This window comes from Geotrypetes seraphini, chromosome 5 (assembly GCF_902459505.1).
Source record: "Geotrypetes seraphini chromosome 5, aGeoSer1.1, whole genome shotgun sequence".
NCBI lineage: Eukaryota > Metazoa > Chordata > Amphibia > Gymnophiona > Dermophiidae > Geotrypetes > Geotrypetes seraphini.
Genome location: NC_047088.1, coordinates 136,123,794 through 136,148,706, shown reverse-complemented (window position 1 = coordinate 136,148,706; position 24,913 = coordinate 136,123,794). Strand labels below are relative to the sequence as shown.

General features: G+C 46.2%; 1 protein-coding gene across 11 annotated transcripts in view; it reads left to right on the top strand.

The window, feature by feature from the left end:
* IDH1 (isocitrate dehydrogenase (NADP(+)) 1) overlaps positions 1 to 24,913 on the top strand; it is a 201,082-nt gene that overhangs the window by 131,192 nt on the left and 44,977 nt on the right. The gene's annotated exons all lie outside the window — the stretch shown is intronic.

Here is a 24,913-nt window from a genome sequence, read left to right as displayed (position 1 = left end):
CTGCTTCTCGGGGGTTCCCTGCTTGTCAGTAAACCCTCTGGACATCAGGGATCATTCCCTTGGGAATTTGCTCACCTCATGTTTGTCTGCTAGTAGGTTGAGCGCAGGCTGAATGATTCTGTAGAGGTGCGCCTAAGATTGGAGCCAGACTGTGTTCCTCCGCCAGGTGTCTGTGTAGTGTGTCTAAGAGTGGTAGAGGTACCCGGCCGTGGAGGTCAGGCTGGTGGGGGCAGTCAGAAGATTAGAGTTCCAGCTTTCTCCACTCCTTGAAGCAGAGGATCTCCCTGTGAGTTGTTTCAGATCTGTCTGCAGTGTTTTCCAGTCAGCACATGGTTCTGTGAGTACAGGTTGACAGCCTGAATCAGCAGTTATCCCAGGACAAGCAGGCAGGTATTCTCACATATGGGTGACGTCATCTGACGGAGCCTTGATGCGGACGCCTCACAAGCAGACTTGCTTGAAGAAACTAGAAGTTTTGAGTTGCCCGCACCGCGCATGCACGAGTGCCCCCCGCTCAGTGCTCAGGGCGCGTCTCCTCAGTTCTTAGTTTTCCGCGGAGCCAAGAAGTCCGTCTTTTTGGTTCTCTCCGGTAATTTAATCGTTCGTGCCTTCTCTCACCGCGGTTTGTGTTTCTTTTTCTCACGAATTGTTGTGTTAGTCTTTTTCTTTCTTTTAAAAAAAAAAAAAATATTTTACTTCTGTCCATTCGTCTGGTACAGGCCGCTCAGCCACGGCCCGCGGGCTTCGACTTTGCGTCGGCTGTCTTTTTGTCTATGCCCCGGCCTGTTACCGGTTTCAAACGGTGTCAGAAGTGCAAGCGCACGATATCCCTTATGGACCCTCACGGATGCTGCCTCAAGTGCCTTGGGCCGAAACATCATCCTACTTCGTTCCTGCCTTGCCAAACACTTAAGCCTTGTGCTTTTAAGCGTCGTTGTGTTCGGTGGATAACCTCTTCGAGATGGAGTCTTCTACTCTCTCGGCATCCAAGGTGTCTTCGGCATCGGCCCCGGTCGACGCCTCTCCTTCTACTGCTTCCACCTCGAGCCTCATCAGACTTTCGTCTTTTGGAGCGGCTCTTGCTTAGACGTCCTCGGCTGCCATATCTTCTCCTGTCTTCTCAGGTCAGATAGCTCAGCACTCGGTTCCGCCAGTGGTGATTAAAGACTCTCACCCCACTGTGCGAGAACCTCCAGCCAAGGCAGGTGGATCGGTTTCAGACGCGGTACCCTCCTTGCCGCCTACACCCCAGCCCTCTTTGGAGGAGCAGATTATTAAGGTCCTCTCTAATATGGGACCTACACTGCTTAATCTGCTTCAGCCTGAGCATGCAGAAGTCTCCTGCAAGGTCGAGCCATCTGTGCCCCTCACACTCAATGCAGGGAGCAGATTCTCTGCGAGTGTCTAGTCGGGCTTCCAAGCACGAAATGCATAGAACAGAGTCTGTGCGAGTGCATCGACAGGATACCTCCCATTCTACCAAGGGAGTCCAGTCTTTGAAGTTGCTTCAGGGCTCCTCCACGCCTATAGATCTTCGGTCAACTGCTTCCAAGGCAAACTCTGCTCGATCTTCGAGATCCAGTTCGAGACACAGTTCTGACATCACTCGAGACCTGCTTCGAGGCATTCTTCGAGACATCATTCCTCAAAGCCTCGGTCCTCTCCGGTCCGGCCTCAACAAGACCTCCAACTCCTCGTTCCAAGTCTCCGATGCCGGCTCTCAAGGATATCCTGATGTCCAGTGCCTCGTCCAAGTCTCCAGGTTCCTTCGTACCATGGTTTCCTGACGAGGCTTCTACTTCTTCCACTCCAGCTTCCTTGACGTCTTCGAGTCCGTCTCGAGGCGGTGCAATTGCAGACCAGTTATCTTTTTCCTCATTTTTGAGACAGATGACTATAGACTTGATCGTTCCATTGGACACTGGCTCTAAGTACTCTAAAGAATACCTTGAGACCATGCATCTTCCTCAACCTCCGGCTGAGTCTCTCAAACTGCCATTACACAAGCTTCTTGTACAGACTTTTACTAGATGCATGGAGACTCCTTTTTTCCATTCCAGCAGTTCCAGGAAAGTTGGATGCCAGATATAAAACAGTGCATCATAAAGGATTTGACAATTCCCAATTGTCATATCAATCCTTGCTTGTGGAATCCTCTTTAAAGAGATCCCATCCTTCCAGAGTGTATGCCACAGTTCCTCCTGGCAGGGAAGGGAAGACCATGGATAAGTTTGGACGTCGCATTTACCAAAATGCTATGATGTCTTCAAAGGTTCTCAATTATAACTTTCATTTTATTACTTATTTTGAATTTCTTTTGTCTCTTCTCCCAAAATTTTCGGGTTACTTAGATCAGTGATTCCCAACCCTGTCCTGGAGGAACACCAGGCCAATCGGGTTTTCAGGCTAGCCCTAATGAATATGCATGAGAGAGATTTGCATACGATGGAAGTGATAGGCATGCAAATTTGCTTCATGCATATTCATTAGGGCTAGCCTGAAAACCCAATTGGCCTGGTGTTCCTCCAGGACAGGGTTGGGAACCACTGACTTAGATGATAGAATACATTTTGAGTTCCAAGAAGTCATTGCTTCTTTCTCTCAGTTGCGTATCCATCTTTTGCATTCATCTTATAATGCCTTTGAGCTCTCTGCCCGAGCAGCAGCTTGTTCTGTGGCCATGCGTCGTCTAGCCTGACTTCGCACCATAGATATGGACTCTAACCTCCAGGATCGCCTGGCGAACATCCCTTGTGAAGGTAATGACCTTTTTGATGAGTCCATCGAGGCTGCCACCAAAAAGTTGTCTGACCATGCTAAATCTTTTGCCTCGCGTTTTCCTCCAAAGCCGACGCCTTACACTCGCCCTCCTTTGAAGAAACAGCCATCTCAGAAGGAACAGAAGCCTCAACCTTCTGTGAGGCGTCCGCATCGAGGCTCCGTCGGATGACGTCACCCATATGTGAGAATAGCCGCCTGCTGTCCCTGGATAACACCTGTTACGGTAAGTAACTGTGCTTTTTGGGGATCTTAAAAAGGAGTTTTTGGGTGGTTTCCCTGCATGCCTTCCCCCACCCCTAATATACCCAAATTGCCATTTTTGAGGGTTACGTGCATTTTTCCTGGGCTATTTTCTTGTAAAAATCAGCACCCGCGTCTTCAATCTTCGATTTTTCCCGATTTAAATTTAAAGTTATATTTTATACTTACAAGCTTTGTTTTTGAAAGAAAACTACATAGATGGCCTCCCTAGGGTAGGATGGGATGGATTCATGCCTCATTTGTGGTGGATGACTTTTGGATGCGCAGCTGTGTTGCGTACCGCAAGGCTTACCCAGATTTGGTGCCTTTGACCTTCAAGGATGGTGTTCTAGTGCCTTCTACCCCAACTCCCATGAAAATGGTGTTGGGGGATCCTAGGAGTGTGCAGGCGATGTTTTGGTGAAACGCAAGCATGTCTCAGGTGATAAAACTCGTAAATCCTCCAAATAGTCCAAAACCAGTGCACAGAGGTTGGCTCCCGCCTCGGAGGATGGATTTTCCCCAGATTTTGTTAATATGCTTTATCAGACATACTTAATTATAAAATCTGTTTGTCTCCCACCAGCCTCCAAGCTGGTCACAGGGACCCCTGCTCTGGTGGACCAGGGTCTTTTTTTCTTCCCTCCCCTCGAGAGTGCCAGCAGGTATGCTGGTAGTGCCTACGGTTGAGCCAGATACACTTTCCATACCTCTGCTTTTGCCGGGAGGCACTGTGGTGGCTGTAGATGTGGCAAATTTGGTGAATTTCCAGGATCCAGATAAGCCAATGATTTGGTGCAGAGATTTTTCAAGCACACACATTTTGTGGATTTGATCTCTGAGTGTCTCCAGGAATTGAAGCTGCAGTCTGAGCAGCCTGTCACTGCATAATGTTCCCTAAGGAGTGATCAGAGGCCACAATCTGCCTCTCTTCCTGATCATCCTGACCTCGTTCAAATTCTTATGGACATCTGGGAGACTCCTGAGGGTCCCTTGAAATGTGCTTGTACCATGGTACAGCTTTATCCCATGGCAGATGCCTTTAACAAGTGCTTTGCTTCCCTGAAGATGGATTCCTTGGTGGCAGAGGTTACCAAGCGCTTTTCTCTCCCCATTGACGGAGGAGTAGTCCTGAAGGATGTTCAGGACCAACGTGTGGATTTTGTCCTTAAGCATATGTTTGATTTGGCGGTTGCTGGTGTTAGGCAGCATCATTCTCTTCTTTTCGTGGCTCGGGCATGCCATTCCAAGCTGCACCATGATTCTGACACTCTTGATTTTTTAATCTTGGGAGCGGATTATATGGCTGCTTTAAATAGGCTTCAAAAAAACAAAAATATTACCAATACAATAGAGAACTAAACTAAAATAATTGGTAAAGAACTCCTTTGTCTCCCGACAGAAATGACACCTGCAGTTTAAATTTAGCAAGATTTAAGCCATACAAATAAAGGGATTTCAGTACGGGCTCAATCAACCCTCCAAATCACAAAAAAACCCGGGCAGGTGTTCATAGGTGACTAGCACCAGACCGAAGATCTAAATAAACCCTGCCCTGTACATCATCTATTTCCTTGTCTCAAAACAGGTTTCTTTTGCAAATAAATATAAAGTGCAGGTTTGCATTCAAAGGAAAGGAGATATAAAGTGGTTTAAAAATAGTAATCGATCAAAAATAATCATGAACAACGTATGAAGAAAAAAGTCACAAATTGGTATCAACAGCTAAGTTACAGATCAACTTAGCTGAATCCTCTTAGGTTCATGTTGCCACTTTATCTCCACTCGACAAGGCCCCGTTTCGAAATCTTCATCAGGAGTGGGGAATACTGAAGAGACGAAAGAACCAGTCTGTCCAATCAGAGCAAGTAACAATCAATCCTTCTCTGTTGTTGATACCAATTGTGACTTTTTTCTTCATATGTTTTTCATGATTATTTCTGATTGATTTGGGGGGATTTAAAGCACTTTATATCTCCTTTTCCACCCTTCTTTGAATGCACACCTCCACTTTATATTTATTTGCATAAGAAACCTGTTGTGGACTGGTGATTCTTCTTCTGAAGCTACCTTGAGAAGGTTTTCCTTTAAGGGACAGCTTCTATTCGGCCAAGGTCTGGATGACCTTATGGCCAGTGTGTAAGATCGCAGGCCCAAGTCGCTGCCTGTGAATAGATCCTACTCTTCTACAGGTTTGGGGCATCCTACTTTTGTCCCTTCAGGTACTCTTGTCCATACTCGGGCCCTTTTGCAGGCCAGTGGTCCTTTTTGTCTGCTGGACCGCACTTCAGCAGATCTCGACGTCATCCATCCACGGGGGGAGTCCGTCTCCTGCAAAGAAGCAATTCTGATGCCAGGATGGTTGTCTGCTTTTCTGGCGGAATAGTAAGCCATTACCTCTGATTGCTGGGTCTTGGAGGTTCTCAGGGATGGCTACAAATTGGAGTTTCTCTGTCTTCTGACCAAGTATTTTCTGAATTCTCTGGCAGGCCACCCCGAGAAGGCAGTTTGGATACAAGCCACAGTCTGCATACTACTGGATATTGCAGCCACAGAACCAGTACCGCCAGAGCAAGACTCGGTCTCTGGGAGATACTTCACTATTCCAAAGAAAGCTCCAAAAATTGGAGACCAACTCTGGACCTCAAGGCGGTCAATGTGGCGCTTCCACATGGAGACAGTGCACTCAGTGATAGCATTGGTGGCGCCGGGGGAGTTTCTAGCCTCCCTGGATCTGATGGAGGCATATATCCACATTCCCATTTTTCCGGACCACTGGAAATATCTGTAGTTCCACGTCTTAGGGCAACATTTCCAGTTTGTGTCAATGCCCTTAAGATTAGCAATGGCAGCCAGGAACTTCACCAAAGTGATGGCGATGGTGGCAGTCCATCTTCACACCTTGGGTGTCCTGGTTCACTCGTCTGTCTTTCCACTTCTCTTATGTCCTCCCAACCTAACAGGAGAGACTGGAAGCCCTGAATATGTATACCCTAGAGGAAAGGAGAGACAGGGGAGATATGATTCAGACGTTCAAATACTTAAAGGGTATTAACGTAGAACAAAATCTTTTCCAGAGAAAGGAAAATGGTAAAACCAGAGGACATAATTTGAGGTTGAGGGGTGGTAGATTCAGGGGCAATGTTAGGAAATTCTACTTTACGGAGAGGGTGGTGGATGCCTGGAATGCGCTCCCGAGAGAGGTGGTGGAGAGTAAAACTGTGACTGAGTTCAAAGAAGCGTGGGATGAACACAGAAGATTTAGAGTCAGAAAATAATATTAAAGATTGAACTAGGCCAGTTACTGGGCAGACTTGTACGGTCTGTGACTGTGCATGGCCGTTTGGAGGAGGATGGGCAGGGGAGGGCTTCAGTGGCTGGGAGGGTGTAGATGGGCTGGAGTAAGTCTTAACAGAGATTTCGGCAGTTGGAACCCAAACACAGTACCGGGTAAAGCTTTGGATTCTCGCCCAGAAATAGCTAAGAAGGAAAAAAAAAAAAAAATTTAAATTGAATCAGGTTGGGCAGACTGGATGGACCATTCGGGTCTTTATCTGCCGTCATCTACTATGGTTGATCAGAGCTCCCTCGCTATCCGAGGGCCATCAGGCTGTTCATCAGGTAGTGCAGTTGCTGCAGCGCTTGGACTGGGTGATCAACTTCAGGAAGAGTCACCTCAAGCCGACACAGGATTTGGAATTCCTGGGAGTTCAATTTCACATGGGACAGAACAAAGTGTTCTTGCCTGTGTCTTCTCAGGAGAAGCTTTGACAGGTTATAAGGGACCTTCTGGCCATTCTGGTCCTGACTGCATGGCAGTACCTCCAGGTTCTGGTGACCATGGTGGCAACGATCGATGTGGTCCCTTGAGCCAGAGTCTGTCTGCGTCTGCCCTGGATGGCTGTGGGACAGAATAATCTTGCATTGTGGTTGTGACTCCTCTCGCTTTCCAAGGGCCTTCCCCTCTGGATCTTGGATTGGGTGATTCTGTCTAAGGATGCAAATCTCAAAGGCTGAGGAGTGGTATGATCATCCCTGTTCAAGACCAGTGGACACCCTCAGAGCGCAAGTGCTTGATAAATGCCAGAGCTTTGGGTGATTCGGCTGGTCTTCACTTCGAGGATTGTTTCCATCATTGAGCCGTCCATGTCTTCTCGGAAAGTGGCAAGGTGGTGGCTTATGTTAATCAGCGTGGGGGGCACGAGGAGTCCCTCCCTAAGCATGGAGACTCAGCTTCTCTTCTGATGGACGGAGAGACACCTTGTGGCGCTGGCAGCGGCACATGTAACAGGAGTGGACAATGTTCAAACAGATTTTCTCTGTTGTCAACTCTGGACCCCGGAGAGTGGTCTCTGTCTCAAAGAGCGTTCGATTTCATATTAGATCAGTGGGGGTGTCCCATGTTCGATCTTATGGTGACTGCGGCCAACAAGAAAGCAGATCAGTGGTTCAGTCACCGTTGCAAGGCCAGCAGTGAAGGCCTGGATGCTCTGGTTCAGCCCTGGCCATGGGAAGGTCTCCTCTGTCTTCCCTCCGTGGCCCATGATAGGGCGTCTGTTGAGATGGATAGCGGCCCACGGAGGTCCTGTGATCCCGATTACATCCGATTGGCTGAGGTGGCCATGGTATGCCAACTTGGTTTGGTTCCAGCAGGATTGGGGGCTCTGGTTGCTTTGTCATTCTCGCCTTCTTATGCAGGGTCTGATTTGCGATGCAAGATCTGGACTGCTTTGGTCTTACAGCATAGCTCTTGAGTCTGCAGCCTTTACTAACCAGGGCTTTTCTTCAGCTGTATTGCCATGTTATTTCACAGCAAAAGGAAGTCCAGAGCAGCAGCCTGTGTGAAGGCTTGGAGGTGTTACCAGGCCTAGCATGCCTTGAGACAGGTGGACCCATCTGTTCCATCGATTCCTTGTGTCCTGGATTTTCTGCAGGATGGCCTGAAGAAGGGACTAGTGGTTGCTTCACTCTGGGTGCAGATTGCCAGTCTTTCATGTATGGGCTGTCCTTCACAGGGCGGGCTCATTCAACCAAAGGTGTCATCGTCAGTTTCTCTGGATGAAATTTGCAGGGCCGCTACCTGGTCCTCTTTGCATACATTTATCAAGTTTTACAGGGCCGATATGGCCAAGCAGGATGCTGCTTTTGGTGCCTCTGTTTTGGCAACGGGCTCATCTGTCTCACCATAATTTATCGGGACTGCTCTGTTATGTCCCACTGGTCCCTGAATAAAGTGGGATAGTATAAAAACGAAAGATTAGGTTCTTACCTTTGCTAATCTTCTGTCTTGTAAATCCACACTTTATTCCAGGATCCCGCCCTATACCTTGCTGGCCCGCCAAACGTCTGCCTTTAAAAGTACTGATAAGTTGGATTTCTGTTTTCTGACCAGCTTTTATAAGAGTACCAGCAGAATGGGTTTAGCACTTAGTTTGGGGGATCCCCAGTTCAGGTGTCCCCTTCTGACAGTGCAGGCTGTGTCTCTATATAGCACAGTTTTGTCGTTCAGGGTTTTCATTGTTGTTGTTTTGCATTTGTTGATATTAGCAGAATTGACTTACTTGCTGGGGAGTTTCCCCATTCCCCTCTCTCTATATTTTTATTATCCTCTACAGATGTTCCTGGCTGCTTTAAGACTAACTGGTGTTTACAGGGACAGTGATGAGGTAAGAGGGAGAAGAGTTTAAGTCTCTGAAGTTTGAGGCTTCCTACACAGAGCTAGATTCACTAAAGTCAGGGATCATCACTAAACCTATTTTCACAGGTTTAGTGACGATTGCTGCTACCCACCCGATTCACTAAACGGCCCACTGCATGTTGTCAGATCCAATCCGATCCAACCCATGCAAATTAGTAAAACCCCATGCAAAATAGCAAACTATTGATTCACTAACATTTGCTTAGCTATTTTGAATCGGGTTTTACTATCCTAAAACCTGACTGCTGCAGACCTGTCGGTAACTGTGTTACTGACAGGTCTGCCTGACTTTTTTTTATTCATTTTTTTCCATAGTACAGATATTTTACATGTTACACAAGCAAAATACCTGCCCTAAAAAAAAAGACTAAATGACAGGCAGAGACCTGTCAAAAAACAGCCCCCCTCCCCCCCCAGCGACCCACAAATGGCAGGAGGGATACCCGGTCCCTCTTTCTATCTGCCCCTTCTCCCCTGCCCGCCCGCAGCTGGACAAACGTCCCCACCCACCCGCCGAACTCCTTCCTAAGGAAGTCTCTCATTGACTCAGGCGCCTCAGGCCTCTCCCAAGGGAGGAGTCTGAGGCGCCTGAGCCAATCAAGGCATTAGTCCCCTCCCCGTGCATCACATGATGCACAGGGGCGGGGCCTAAGGCCCACATTGCTGCGCAGGAGTTTTGAGGAGCAGGAGGGACTAAGCACCCCTCCTGCTTCCAACTGTTAATGGTACGGGGAGGGGGAAGAGGAGTGGGAAGGGGTATCCGCTGACAGGAGGGAGTGGGCATCCCTCCTGCCGTTTGGGGGGGAGGAGAGGGGCCAATGGCAGGAGGGTGTGGGCATCCCTCCTGCCATATTTTTAAGCACAGATCGGGTGTTTGGTGGGCATGCAGGGGAGGGATGTTCAGCGGGGGGGGGGCGTCCTGCCACGGGGGAGGAAGGGAGCCAATGGCAAGAGGGACCGGACATCCCTCCTGCCATAGGGTGGTTGACAAGAACCCTGCCAGTTGTGACAGGAGGCTGCTTCTCCTGTCACTACTGTCGGAGCTTTGCCCCGAGCGATTGAGTTGGGGAGTTTGCATGCAAAAAAGGTAGTGAATCAATCACTGTTTTTAAATTGGCCAGAGAATCGGCCAACAGCGATTGAATCGCTATCTATAGTGAATCTGGGCCAAAGTCCTGGCAGGTAGATGGAAATAACCCATTGGGCCCGGATTAAAAAGATTTACAAGAAAGAAGATTAGCAAAGGTAAGAACCTTATATTTTGTTCATCCTTCCGCTATCAATTCACAAGTAAGGGGATATTTTTATTGACAGGACTCTTATGGCCTTCTTCCAGAAAGCTTATCAAGGTAAGCACCTTGTTTGTTTATTTATCCCCCACCGTTATCCATGGAGAGTTACACCTTTACATACAAAATAATGCATTACATTTAACATACAAATCACATCAACACAGATATCACTATAAAACAAATTGCACACTTAAATACAGAATATAAAATTACATATAACATACAAGTTGCTTCAATGACGAACATCATTATAACCAATAAAACAGACCAGACCATGGAATACATCATTGACCAGCACTCTGCATTCAACAGTCACCACTCCTCCTCCTCCTTCAACCAATTTCAGACCCTACATTTCATCTGTCAGAACAAATGTCTTAAGTACTTTCTTAAAGTTCTGTAGATTCTGCTGTTGACAATATATTCTGGAAGGTGTTCCATTTTCACATTAGTTTATCTTTCATCTCTGCATATATTTTTATGATGTGCTGATAATATTAGGAAATATTACAGCTTATCCCAGGACAAGCAGGCAGCATATTTTCACAGATGGATGATGTCAGCCAAGGAGCCCCGGAATCCTTGAAGGATTCAGGCACTAGATCATGCTCAGTGTCATCGTACTACTAAGTTTCATTCACATTGACACCTCAGTATCTCTTCTCATTCCACATCAGATCAGCACCAGGGTAGGAATAGAAGCTCCTCTCAACATTGCAGTGACTGGCCTTCTCAACGATGTCATTCTTCTAGAGACCACCATTCTAGATATACACCCATCTCCAAGGATAGAAGACTATGACTCGGATCTTACAGATCAATCCTATTCTGATCCAGAGCGCTCTGCTCCAGAATCATATGGAATTTCATTGGATTCCTCTTCTCAACCACCTAGAAGGAGGTCCCCACTGGAGAGCCTTTTATTAAATTCATTTGTCAGATGGGACAAGCTCTGCCAGTCAAAATGGAATCTGAGTCTGAATCAAGGACTGAGCTTTTTGATGCCTTAGAATTTGAGCAAATCCCCAAAGATTGTTTGAAATTTCCATTCCACAACTTAATGTTTAAATATTGGGAAACACCTCTGCTCATTCCTGTGGCACCCAGAAAATTAGACTCCCTTTTATAGAGTCCAGTCATGCCCAGGGTTTGACAAATATCAACTGCAGCATCACTTCCTCCTTGTTGAATCTGCTCTCAAGAAATCCTCCAGTATCAGGACTTAGGCCAGCACTCCTCCAGGGAGAGAGGGCCATAACCTGGACACAGGCTATACCAGAATACAATGTTAACCAGTCGTATTCTGAGTTACAACTTCTACATGACATTTTATTTTAAGCAACTAGTTCAATAACTATGACTTTATGAGCAGTATATTTCAGGAGACCAGCTGGAAGAATTCAAAAAAATACCCATGATCTAGAAACTAGAAAGTTCATGGGTAGATCTGTATTAGATTCTTTTGATATCACCTATAGAGCATCAGCATTATCCATAGCTATGCATCAACAAGTATGGTTATGAGTGTCTGACCTAGACCCTAATGTACAGGACTGCCTATCAAACATTCCCTGTCTTGGTGAAGCCAAACAAAAGATTACCAGGCATGAGCAAAGAATGACTATTTCATCTACCAAATTGTCAAATCCTCAGGCTCTTAGGCATTAACTGTAACCCTAAATACCAGTCAACATTCTACAAATGGTGCTGTGCCCAGCCAACTTTTACCTCCAGGACTCTTCTACAAAAACACCCCAGGCAGCAGTGTTCCCAAAAACTTCAATCACAACCTCAACAGAAGTCTAGTCAGTCCTTTTGACTCCCTTATCCAGATCCTAGCCAGATTCTTCCATCATGTCGTCTTCCTCATCCCATTGGAGTTCGATTAACCCATTTTCACCATCGTTGGACTCTCATCACAACCAACAACTGGGTTTTAAAAGTAATAAAGGAACGATATGCTCTTCGTCTGCGCAAAAAGTCTCCAAACAAACCTCCAAGAGAGCACTTTTTCCACTCACAGCAGACCTTCTTCAACAAAAACTCTTGGCTCTCCTGCAGCTAAATGCCATCTAACCAGTACCTCCTCGGCAGAAGGGCTGGAGGTTCTCAAAATATTTCCTCATATGAAAGAAGACCGGAGGACTATGCCCGATTCTTGACCTCCAAGCTCTCGACAAGTATTTAGTAAAAAAGAAGTTTTGCATGCTCTCCCTAAGCGCACTCTTATTCCCTCTTAGAGAAGAATGACTGGCTTTGCTCTCTGCATTTCAAGGAAGCATACATGCATATTCCTATTCTTCCAGGCCACAGAGAGTACCTTCGCTTTCAAATAGGAACATATCACCTCCAATATAGGGTGCTACCCTTTGGCCTAGCATCAGCACCCAGAGTATTCACAAAGTGTTTAGTTGTAGTGGCCGTAACACTCCACTCTTACGGCTTTCATGTATTCCCCTTATCTAAATGACTGGTTGATAAAAACATCCTCTCCTCAAGTTGCTCAGTTATGTCTCCTAGAACTTTTAGGATTTGTTGTCAGCAACCAGAAATTCCATTTCCAAACAACCCAGAACATAGAATTTATAGGAGCATTGCTGGATATGATTCAAACTCATGCTTACCTTTCTCAGCAGAGACTCCACACTCTGATTCACCTTTGCAAGCATGTATCTACTTTCTGAACCATCACAGCACATCAAATGATGATGTTTATTGGAACACATGGCGTCTAGAGTACATATTACTCCATTTGCCCATCTTCATCTTGGAGATCCTCAATGGACTCTTGCTTTGCAGTGGTCTCAGGCCACAGATCCGCTCTCCCACCAACTCAGTCTCCTCACTTATCCATCAGTCCTTTCAGTAGTGGCTCACCCCATCAAGGGGCCTTCTGTTTCACGTTCCTCCGCATCAAAAGATATTAACAACAGATGTGTCCATATTTAGATGGGGAGCTCACCTAGATAACTTCGCCCTCAAGGCACTTGAACTGTTAAAGAGAAATCCTTTACATCAATCTCCTAGAGCTATGAGCGATTCGCAGAGCGTTGCACACATTTCAAGATCGCCTTCTCAACCAAGTAGTACTAATACGCACAATCAAGTCGCCATGTATTACATAAACAGAGGGGTACATGTTCTCGCTTCCATTGCCAAGAAGCGACACAAATTTAGAATTTGGCCATTCCACAAAACATCTTTTTCAAAGCTGTCTACCTAGCAGGCAAACAGAACATGCTAGCTGACAAACTGAGCAGATTCCTTCAACCTCATGAGTGGTCATTCAACTCAACGATTATATGTCACATCTTCTCAAAATGCAAAAAGACCAGAGGGGTTTTCCATCTCCCAACAATCACAAACTTCCACACTTTTGCTCCAGACTACATTTGCTTCATTGTCTGGAATCTGACACATTCCTGATAGACTGGATGAACAAATTTTTGTATGCATTTTCTCCATTACCTCTAATAGGAAAAAAATCTATTCAAACTCAGACAGGAGCCAGCTACTATGATTCTCATAGCTCTGAGATGCCCAATACAACCCTGGTTCCCAATACTCCTTCAACTCAGTGACAGGGAGCCCATTCCCCTGCAGATTTTTCCAACTCTAATGACTCAGAATGAGGGGCCCCTTCTACACCCCAATCTCCATTCACTAGATCAATATCCAAACGACCAAAATGAAAGGGACCTGGGGAAAGGAAGAAGCGATATGGATCGCTCTGTAAAGAGAAGATGGAACTTCTATATACGTGGGTATAGTCTACAGACCGCCGACTCAATTGCAGCAAATTGATAAGGATCTGATTGTGGATATCCAAAAGTTTGGAAGGAAAGAGGAGGTTCTGCTGTTGGGAGATTTCAACCTGCCAGATGCGGACTGGAATGTTCCGTCAGCGGAATAGGAAAGAAGTAGGGAGATTGTGGATGCCTTTCAAGAGGCTCTGCTCAAACAAATGGTGACGGAACCCACAAGGGAAAAAGCGATATTGGATCTGGTCCTCACAAGTGGAGAGAGTATCTTTAATGTTCGAGTGGGTGCTCACCTGGGAAGTAGCGATCATCAAACGGTTTGGTTTGATATAATGGCTAAAGTGGAGAGCGGCCGCACGTTACTTAAAGTCCTAGATTTCAAACGTATGAACTTTAATGCAATGGGAGAGTACCTGAAGAAAGAGCTGTTAGGATGGGAGGACATAAGAGAAGTGGAAAGACAGTGGTCTAAGCTGAAAGGAGCGATAAAAATGGCTATGGACCTTTATGTGAAGAAAATCAATAAAACAAGAGAAAAAGGAAGCAGATATGGTTTTCCAAACTAGTGGCGGAGAAAATAAAGGCAAAAGAGTTGGCGTTTGTGAAATATAAAAAAACCCAAGAAGAGTGCAGAAAGGACTACAGGGTGAAACTGAAAGAAGCCAAGAGAGGGATACGTCTGGCGAAAGCACAGGTGGAAGAACAAATGGTTAAAAATGTAAAAAAGGGAGACAAAAATTTTTTCAGATATATTAGTGAAAGGAGGAAGATGAAAAATGGAATTGCTAAACTAAAAGATGCTGGGAACTGATATATGGAGAGTGATGAGGAGAAAGCAAATGTGCTAAACAAATACTTCTGTTCTGTGTTCACAGAAGAAAATCCTGGAGAAGGATCGAGATTGTCTGGCAAAGTTACACGAGAAAATGGAGTAGATTCTGCGAAGGAGAGATTCACGGAGGAGAGTGTTTATGAGCAACTTGACAAACTGAAGGTGGACAAAGCGATGGGACCAGACGGGATCCATCCTAGGATACTAAGGGAGCTCAGAGAGGTTCTGGCGAGTCCTATTAAAGACTTGTTCAACAAATCTCTGGAGACGGGAGTGATTCCTGGGGATTGGAGGAGAGCGGATGTGGTCCCTATTCATAAAAGTGGTCACAGGGATGAAGCAGGAAACTACAGGCCGGTGAGCCTCACTTCAGTTGTTGGAAAAATAATGGAAGTGTTGCTGAAAGAAAGGATAGTGTACTTCCTTGAATCTAATGGGTTACAGCAGGGGTGTCCAATGTCGGTCCTCGAGGGCCGCAATCCAGTCGTGTTTTCAGGATTTCCCCAATGAATATGCATGAGATCTATTGGCATGTGCTGCTTTCAATGCATATTCATTGGGGAAATCCTGAAAACCCGACTGGACTGTGGCCCTCGAGGACCGACATTGGACACCCCTGGGTTACAGGATCCGAGGCAACATGGCTTTACAAAAGGTAAATCGTGCCAAATGAACCTGATTGAATTTTTTTATTGGGTGACCAGAGAGCTGGATCGAGGACATATGCTAGATGTAATTTACTTAGATTTCAGCAAAGCCTCATAGGAGGCTGTTGAACAAACTTGAAGGGCTAAAGTTAGGACCCAAAGTGGTGAACTGGGTTAGAAACTGGCTGTCGTACAGACGCCAGAGGTTGGTGGTTAACGGAAGTTGCTCGGAGGAAAGAAAAGTGAGTAGTGGAGTCCCTCAGGGTTCGGTGCTGGGGCCAATGCTGTTCAATATGTTTGTAAGTGACATTGCTGAAGGGTTAGAAGGAAAAGTGTGCCTTTTTACAGATGATACCAAGATTTGTAACAGAGTAGACACCGAAGAGGGAGTAGAAAATATGAAAAAGGATCTGCAAAAGTTAGAGGAATGGTCTAATGCCTGGCAACTAAAATTCAATGCAAAGAAATGCAGAGTAATGCATTTGGTTATTAATAATCGGAAGGAACCGTATATGCTAGGAGGAGAGTTGATATGCACAGACGGGGAGAAGGACCTTCGGGTGATAGTGTCTTATATTAATTTGGGGTTTCAAAAAACATACTAGGGCCTATTTTCTGGGCTGTCTTATTTTTTGCATGTACAATGATCATCTCTCTCCCTTCCTCTCCACCCCAGTTCTTCCTGTTTCATTTCTTTCCCCCCCATGTGCAGCATATTTCTTCCCCTCTCACCCATCCTCTTATGCAGCATCTTTCTATTCCTCCTTCCCATACCCCATGTAGCAGAACCACGCCGACCCTCTCACCCATCCCCTTGTGCAGCATCTTTCTATCCCTCCCTCCCTCCATACAGCAGAACCCTGCCGATCCTCCCACTGCGAGACCGACATACATCTGCAGCAGCGGCAGCACTCTAAACAGGTTGCTTCACAGCCTTCCCCGCCAGGGCCTTCCCTGTGTCATGTCACTGATGACATCATCAGTGATCTGGTAGGGAAGGCCACGAAGCAGCCTGTTCCGAGTTCTGTTTGGAGTGGAGGTATGTCGGTCTCATGGTGGGAGGGTCGACGGGGTTCTGCTGCGTGGGGGGATGGGAGGGAGGGATGGAAATTTGCTATACAAGGGGGATAGGTGAGAGGGGAGGAAAGATGTTGCACATGGGGGAGAAAGCGATGCTGCTGCGAATCGGGCAGCACTATTGCCAGGGATGGAGTCGGAGACATTCGGGAGGGGCTTCAGGGGTCATTCTAACCAGGACTTATTTTTGGGGTAGGGCTTATATTAGAAGCACTTTTAAAAATCATGCTAAGTCTTATTTTCAGGAAAACACGGTACTTCATTACCTCATCGGGGCCATTGGGAAAGGCCAAGGGGTTGTGAACCCGATACTCAACTTCCTTCTACACCAGCATCGCCCCCTACACTATTTACGTTCATTTTGGTCCAGGGCTCTAGTATCTTGTTTTCCTTCTGTCTTCTCTTAATTCACTCACCAGGGTCTCCTCATTTGATATTTCTTCTTTCTCTGTGCTCACCATTCCTCTTTCATCTGTGTACTTATCTTTCCCTTTTTTGTGTCCCCTATATACGTCCCTATCCAGCATCTCCCCTGTGCCCCTCTTCCTGCATTTATCATCACTACTCTTATGTCCCTAATCCCTCCTCCGGCGTCCCTATGTCCTCTAAGTTCAGCATCTCCCTTCTGCATTTCTATTATCCCCATATCAAGCACCTTCCCTCTGTGTCCTTATAACCCTTTCTATGTCTGGCATTGCCCCTCTGTCTGTGTACCATTCCCATGCAAAAACAGGAAGTTGCATCATTAGGATGTGACCCAGCAGAGGTCAGGCCATGAGCAGGCCTGTGTGAGATTGGCTGGCTCTGGAAGGTATGTGCCGGCAAAAGGGAGGGAGGAAAGACTTGGAGAGCGCTAAGCACAAGTTTCTTTTTCCCTAGCGGGAGCAAAGCTTTTTACTACTCATGCTGAGCAGTGAAAAGCTTTGCTCCTGCACCCACGGTAAATGGCTCAAAATTTTTCCTATATCCATGATTTTACTGCAGTTTACTGTAGGAATGGATCACTGTGTCATTCTCAAGTACACTCTCAAATACTAATCTTACCTACCCATAAAAAATACCTTTGATTTTGAGTGGTTTCTCACCACTTTCAGTATAGAGTCCAACCCTCAACCTAGCTTCAGTGCCAAGAGTGTTCATGAAATGGCTAGTAGTGGTAGCTGTAAACCTTCACTCATGGAAATTTCATGTATTTCCTTATCTAGACGACTGGGTTGATCAAGGCCTCATCACAACAAGTTCAGTTTGCCATCAACTCAACAGTTTGTCTGTTGGAACTCCTGGGGTTTGCAATGAACTACCAGAAGTTGCATCTACATCCCACTCAATTCTTGGAGTTCATAGGAGCTTCCTTGGACACTATTCAAGGTCAAGCTTTTGTACCTCAACAGAGTAGACTTTTATTCACTTGTGTCATAAAGTCTCCTCTCTGCCATTTATAACTGCACATCAAATTGTACAATTTCTGGGTCACCTGGCTTTAACGGTTCATGTCACTTAATTTGCATGCTTATGTCTCCAGGTTCCTGTTGAACCAATGGACACAAGCCACTGGATCTCTTGTCTGCAAAAATACAAGTGAATTCAGACCGTCGTCACTTCCTCTAGTGGTGGATGCTTCCATCCAGCCTCTCCAGAGGCCTGGCCTTCCCTTCCAGTTTCCTCCCCACCAGAATCTACTCACCACAGATGCTTCCATGTTAGGCTGGGGAGCCCATTTTGATGGCCTCCACACTCGGAGTCTGGATTCCTCATGAAAAAACTCCATGTGAATCTCTGAGCAATTTCCAATGCTCTCTGCACCTTCTAAGATCGCTTACAGAATCAAATATTCCTCATTTGCACCAACAATCAAGTTGCCACATTCTACTTAAACAAGGAAGTACATAGAAATATGTACTTGGGTGATTGCTCACATGATACTGCTCAGAGCAGTTTATCTTGTAAGAAAACAGAATGTTTTAGCAGACAAACTGAGCAGACTCTTTCAACCTCATGAGTGGTCTCTCACCACATCTACCTTATGACAGATCTCAGATGGGAGGACCTAAAAAAATCTGTTTCCCCCCACAACCACAAACTTCCACTCTACTGCTCCAGACTCTGCACTCACAATTGTCTGGAGTCAAACACCTTTCTGCTAGAATGGTGAGAGAAGTTACTCTTTGCATTCCCTCCATTACCTCTCGGGGAAAATACTACTCAAACTTCGCCAAGATCCAGGTACCATGATTCTCATCACACCCCGTTGGACACATCAACCATGGTTCCCTCTCCTGCAGCTCACTATTTGGGAACTCATCACACTTCAGTTGTTTTCTAACATTACTCACATAGAATGAAGGCACTTCCCTCCATCCCAATCTACGCTTATTGACACTCACAGCATAGTATCACTCTTCAAGTGAGTAGACACTTTCACTCTGCACCAGTGTCAGCTATCATTGAAGCTTCCAAAAAACTTTCCATACAATGATGTTATCATTTCAAATGGAATTGCTTCACTGAATGGTGTGACCTCCACTTGTTAGATTCCATCACTTGTCCTCTCCCATCTGTTCTGGATTACCTTCTTCACCTTTCCAATTATGACTTAAAGACTACCTCAGTACGAGTTCATTTCAGTGCTATAAGTGTTTTTAATTCCCCATTGGAAAAGAAACCATTGGTCCCTTGGTCTCCAGATTCATGAAAGGTGTTTATCATGCCCAGCCTCTCGAGCCTTCTGCCTTTGCCTGGGACATCAATGTTGACGGAGAGGGTGGTGGAGAGGAAAACGGTGACTGAGTTCAAAGAAGCATGGGATGAGCACAGAGGATCTAGAATCAGAAAATGATATTAAATATTGAACTAAGGCCAGTACTGGGCAGACTTGCACAGTCTGTATATGGCCATTTGGGGGAGGATGGGCTGGAGAGGGCTTCAATGGCTGGGAGGGTGTAGATGGGCTGGAGTAGGTTTTGACAGAGATTTCAGCAGGTGGAACCCAAGGACAGTACCAGGTAGAGCTTTGGATTCTTGCCCAGAAATAGCTAAGAAGAAAAAAATTAAATTGAATCAAGTTGGGCAGACTGGATGGACCATTCTGGTCTTTATCTGCCGTCATCTACTATGTTTATGTTACTGTGTTCTATCCATACTGATGAAGTCTCCTTTTGAACCACTCTTAACTTGTTCACTCAAACATCTTACTTGGAAAGTGGTATTCCTCATAGCCCTTACGTTTGCATGCCGAGTCAGTGAACTTCAGGCACTGACATCAGATCCACCCTATACAACATTCTACCATGATAGGGTTGTTCTCCAAAGACATCTGAAGTTCCTTCCAAAAGTCGTCTCTGAGTTTTACCTCAACCAATCTATAGTTCTGCCAGTTTCATCCCAAGGCCTCATTCTCACCCTGGTGAAGCAACTTTCCTCACCTTGGACTGTAAACTTGCCCTTGCTTACTACTTAGATCATACTAAACCTCATAGAACCACTACTCAACTGTTTGTCATTCAACCCTAACAGACTGGGAGTTCCTGTGTGATATGCAAGGTGTGCCTGCTAGGACTGGCCCTAGTATAAGGCCCATTTCTAGAGCAGATAGTTCCCAATCTGCTCAGTTAAAACCCCAGTTTAGCCTTTTGCCTGCCGTTCCTACTGTGTCCAGTAGAGGGATCTCAGGGGCTGAGCTGCAGTCTTCCCCTCCCCCACGCCTTCCTAAGATTAGTAACCGGATATCCTCTGCACCTGGGAGTGTGGGGCGGGGCTGTAGGTTCCTTAACCTTAGGACTGAGCAGTTGGAAAGGGAGAGAGAGAAGTGGAGAAACAGGGAACAGCTGCAGGTGAAGTACTGGCAGCCTAGCTCAGGGCTGGGAGCTCTGCAGGGCCACCAAACACCTGAATGTATGGAGTTTTCTGAAGCTGGAGCTGTGTTAACTCCTGATCCCTGTGAAGTTCCACAAGCCATGGAGTTGGAGCCGGAACCGAGTGCTGAGGTCCAGAATGAAATCCAACCCATGGAAGTGTGCTGTTCCAAGGCGAGTAAAGAAACTGCCTAAGGGGATTACAAAAGCTAATGTTTTGTTTGAACTGGGTTTTTTTCTTTTGGAAGCTGTGCTTTAATTACCCTGTTGAGGCTTAAGCAGGGAAGCACAGGAATTTAAGACTGTAAAGAACTTACGCTTTATTGTTTGCTGTGTTTTTCTCCATTTTTGGAGAAAGTGGACTTTACCCTGCCAGTGTGGTGGGGGGATTTTGCCCCACGTTATTGAGGTGGGATAGTGGGCTCATTTGTGTAGCATTTATCAACATGTGGAGCACACCACCTGGTCAGCACTTTCCATTGCTGAAAGAGTACAGTGCTGTTGCATTGACATTAGTCCAAGTTTTACTACAAAAAGGAAGAGACTGTTTCTTTTTGTTAGTTTTTCGTTTTGAAAGAACTTTGAAGCTGAGGCTCGCTAATAAATATAGAGCCCTTTTTGCTACTTGAGTTTATCTGTTTATGAGATTGAAGCTCAAGGTTTTGAGACTGTGCTGTTTTGAATAAAAATCCTGACAAAGTTTGTTCTTCATTTTTGTTTTGACTGGTATGTGAACTGACAAGTAAAGCTTCCTAGTTACTTGTATGAAACAAAATAAATCCAGTCCTGGTTTTTGCAAATACTTGCCTAGCTTGTAGGTGAATCCTCACTCTAAACCTTTATTTTTCCTTTCCTTGTGGCGCCCTCCGCGGCCCACAAGAGTCTTTCCTTGTCCCCGCAGCCCTGGACACATTGCCCTGAGGTTGTGGGTGACACCTGTTACCAGAAGGATCATCTCCACTTGGCTAACAGACTATCTCCTTTGCATATACTCGGGCTAGACTGACACATAAAGGCAGTGTCATCCTATATAATAAAAGACTAAGCGCACATGTGCACTTAGGATTTCGTGTTCCCTGCCGCTGTGGTGTGTGATCCATGGCCGCCAATCCGGCGGCAGGGAACATTCTGGCCACTCCCCTCCTCCTGCCCTCACTCACCATGGAAGCCAGGCAAGCTCTCTCCCTGCCCGCGTCCTCAGCAGGGAACACACCTCCCGCCCTAACTCGCCGCCGCCGCTACTGCTGATCCTCCTCTAAAGAGCAGCCTGCGATGGTGGCCGGCTTTAGCGAACCTCGCAGGCCACTCTCCAACCTCGGTAGCACGTTCCCTCTGACGCACGGGATCGCGTCGGAGGGAACGTGCTACCGAGTTGGAGAGCGGCCTGCGAGGTTCGCTAAAGCTGGCCACCATCGCAGGCTGCTCTTTACAGGAGGATCAGCCACCACGGGGATCGTGAGAGGAGCCGCCAGTACTTTGAAACTTGAAAAAAATCCTTCAGCCGCAGCAGGCCAGCCTGCGGGAAGGGAAGGGGGAGGAGCCGAACGGAGCAGGCCAGATCGCGTTAAGAGAAGGGAGGGGCTGAACGGAGCAGGACAGCTCACGGTAAGAGACGGGAATGGGGGGTGGGGGAAAATGCTGCTACTGCTTCAGTCTGGACCTGGAGGGAAAGGGAAATACCGCTGCTACTTCTGCAAAGGAAAGTGGGGGGGAAGAGAAGGGAATGGGGGGTGAGGGAAAAATGCTGCTACTACTTCACAGGGATCTGGAGGGGAAGGGAAATATCACTGCTGCTTCTGCAAAGGAAAGTGGTGGGGGGGGGGAAGAAGGAAATGGGGGATGGGGGAAAATGCTGCTACTACTTCACAGGGAGCTGGAGGGGAAGGGAAATACTGCTGCTGCTTCTGCAAAGGAAAAGGGGAGGAGAGAGACAGAAAGAAATACAGACAGACAAAGGAGGCCAGGGAGAGAGACAGACAGAAATAAAGACAGACAGGGGACCAGAGAGACAGATAGAAAGAAAGACAGACAGACAAAGGGTGCCAGCGAGAGAGAGAAAAAAATAGCAGGAGGGAGAGAGACAGAAAGAAAGGAAGAAAGAGACAGGATCAGGGAGAGAGACATAAATAAAGACAGACAGGCATATATTCTAGCACCCATTAATGTGAATGACTTAAACACTAGTTGCTCATAAAGTTCGAATTATGGCAACTTCAGTAGACCTTTTTCATTTCACTCCTTTCGAAGACATCTGCAAAGCAGCCACTTGGTCCTCAATACATACCTTATCTTCCCACTACTATTTGGAGAGCCATTCCAGCTGGGACAGTCAGTTTGGACAAGTAGTTATGTAAAATTATTCTCTTTCTAAATGCCAACTTTCCCTCCAGTACTTTTGGGTTTCACCAGACTCATGCTTAACTGTAACCCTCTTCCTAGAGGCATGATCCTTGCTACTTGGGAGTCCCACATGTGAGAATATTATACCTGCCTGGCCTTGGAGAAAGCAAAGTTGCTTTCCTGTAGCAGGTGTTCTCCGAAGATAGCAAGTATGTATTCTCACACCCTGCCCACCTCCCCTAGTTGGCTTAGCTTTGTTACTGAACAGTGTATCTCACGAGCCAACATCAGGCAGGATAAGGATTTTCAGTGTTCTCCCCAGGGCTTTTTAACCGGGCGGTCCACCCAGCTAATTTAGATTACTGCCCAGCTGTCATCTATCAGGAATCCTGCTGTTGCCGCCGCTCAACATAAAAAAATTCCCCCAAAATACCATCTCTCACCGGCTTGGAGATGCGAACTCATGCTTCGGGGCTCTAAGGTATGCGTGCCGGCTTCCCTCCTCTTCCCTCCGAAACCGGAAGTTACGTCCCGGGGCAGGGGGAGAGGAGAAGAGAAGGGAAGCATGAGTTCGCTACGGGCTAAGGCAGGAGACAGGCAGGAAACTGGTTAACGATGGATGGAAATTTACAACTTGCTTTGGGCCTTTCTCGCTGCCGGGTCCTGCCTACTTTCTGTTTCTGCGAAGGCAGGACCCGGCAACGAGGAAGGCCCGAAGCAAGTTGTAAGTTTTCATCTGTCGCTGACCTATGCCTAATGACGCAAAAAAAGTCACGGCGCAAGGGAAACCTCCTCTTCTCTCGCTTGGAAACTTCACCGCAGCGCAGGATGCCTATGGTGCAGGACAGGACACTGAACAAATCAGACTCTCTACCACACTGTCCCACACCTACGTCGTAACGAACAAGGAATCTCCGGGAGCTCGAGGAGGTGACGTCATTGTGCGAGGGGGGGTTGCCGGTAGTAGAAGTCAGGTGGACTGGTCTGGCCTTGTACTTATAGGGTTGTGAGTGACATATTACTCCATGATTGATATGACTGATTACTAGGTTTCAAAGGGCCAAAATTCATTTGTGGATATGTTTTGATATTATTTTATATTTAGTAATTTGTTACTGGAAAAAATGTGCAGGTACAGTAATATTGGGGTATTTTTTTTCCCCCCAGGATTTGAAGTTACTGTAAAGTTATTTAAAGTTTGTTTAGCTCTTGTTAGCATAGTAATTGTGAATCATTTCTAACCAAAATTTGTATGTCTACTCAGTAAACAGGGATGTTCAAGATTCTGAGTGCACAAAATAAAAAAAAAGAGGGAGAGAAAATTTAAAAAATGGTGAACTTGTGTCATATGAATATAAAGGAGTGAAAAAGCTAATATAAGGGGCCTGTATGCAAAAACTTAAATAGCTATGTGTAGAAAATGCATCTTGGAGATAAGGATTTTTAAAATTGAAAATGCAAAATTATGCCAAAATTTCTGGGATGCGGTCATTCGTCCCCCTTCCTCCCAGCAGGTCTACCATCTCTCCTCCCACACTAGGTCTAGTCAATGGAATGCTTTTTTGTTTGGGGGGCCCAAAAGCACTGCCCATGCTCCACCCCAGACCCAGCCGTCATACTAATAATAGTATTAATTGTAAATGCCATTTCTTCCATTCATTTTTCACATACACACAATATAATCTTATTAATAATACATAATGGTAACCACAAAATTAAACTACACAAAACACACTCTTTTACCCCTCCCCACCTTGCACAGCATTTCTTCCTCTCTCCTCCACCCCCATGTGCTATGTCCACCATATCTCTCTCATTCCTTCCCTTGCTGTAAAGGGAGTGAGGAAAGAAAGATAGAAAGATCCAGGATATATTGCTCCAACTCCTTCTACTGCCACATCCAACATTTCTCCCTCTCTCATCTCCCCCGGACTGTGTGCAGCATCTTTTACCCCTGTCTACCAGTCCCATGCCCAACATTTCTCCTTCTATTACCCCTCTCCAGAACCATGCAACATCTCTTCCTCCATTCCCTCCACCACCAGGTCCAACATTCTTCCCTCTTGCATCTGTCCCACTGTTCCCTCTCCAACACCACATCCAACATTTATCCCTCTCATCTTTCTCTACCTTACTCCTCTCCCACCAACATGTCCAACAATTCTCTTCCTATGCCCAACATTCTCCTCTTTCTTCCTTTCCCCATGTACACCATTTCTTTCCCTCACACCCATGCTCAACAATTTTCCCTTTCTATTCCCTCCTCCACCTCAGCATCTCTTTCCTTCTATCCTTCCATGCTATGTCCCAAGTTCATGCCCCTTCCCTCCCTTCCTTCTGTATCCCAAGTTTGTGCCCCCTCCCTCCTTCCTTACTGACATTTTCTCTGTGTAC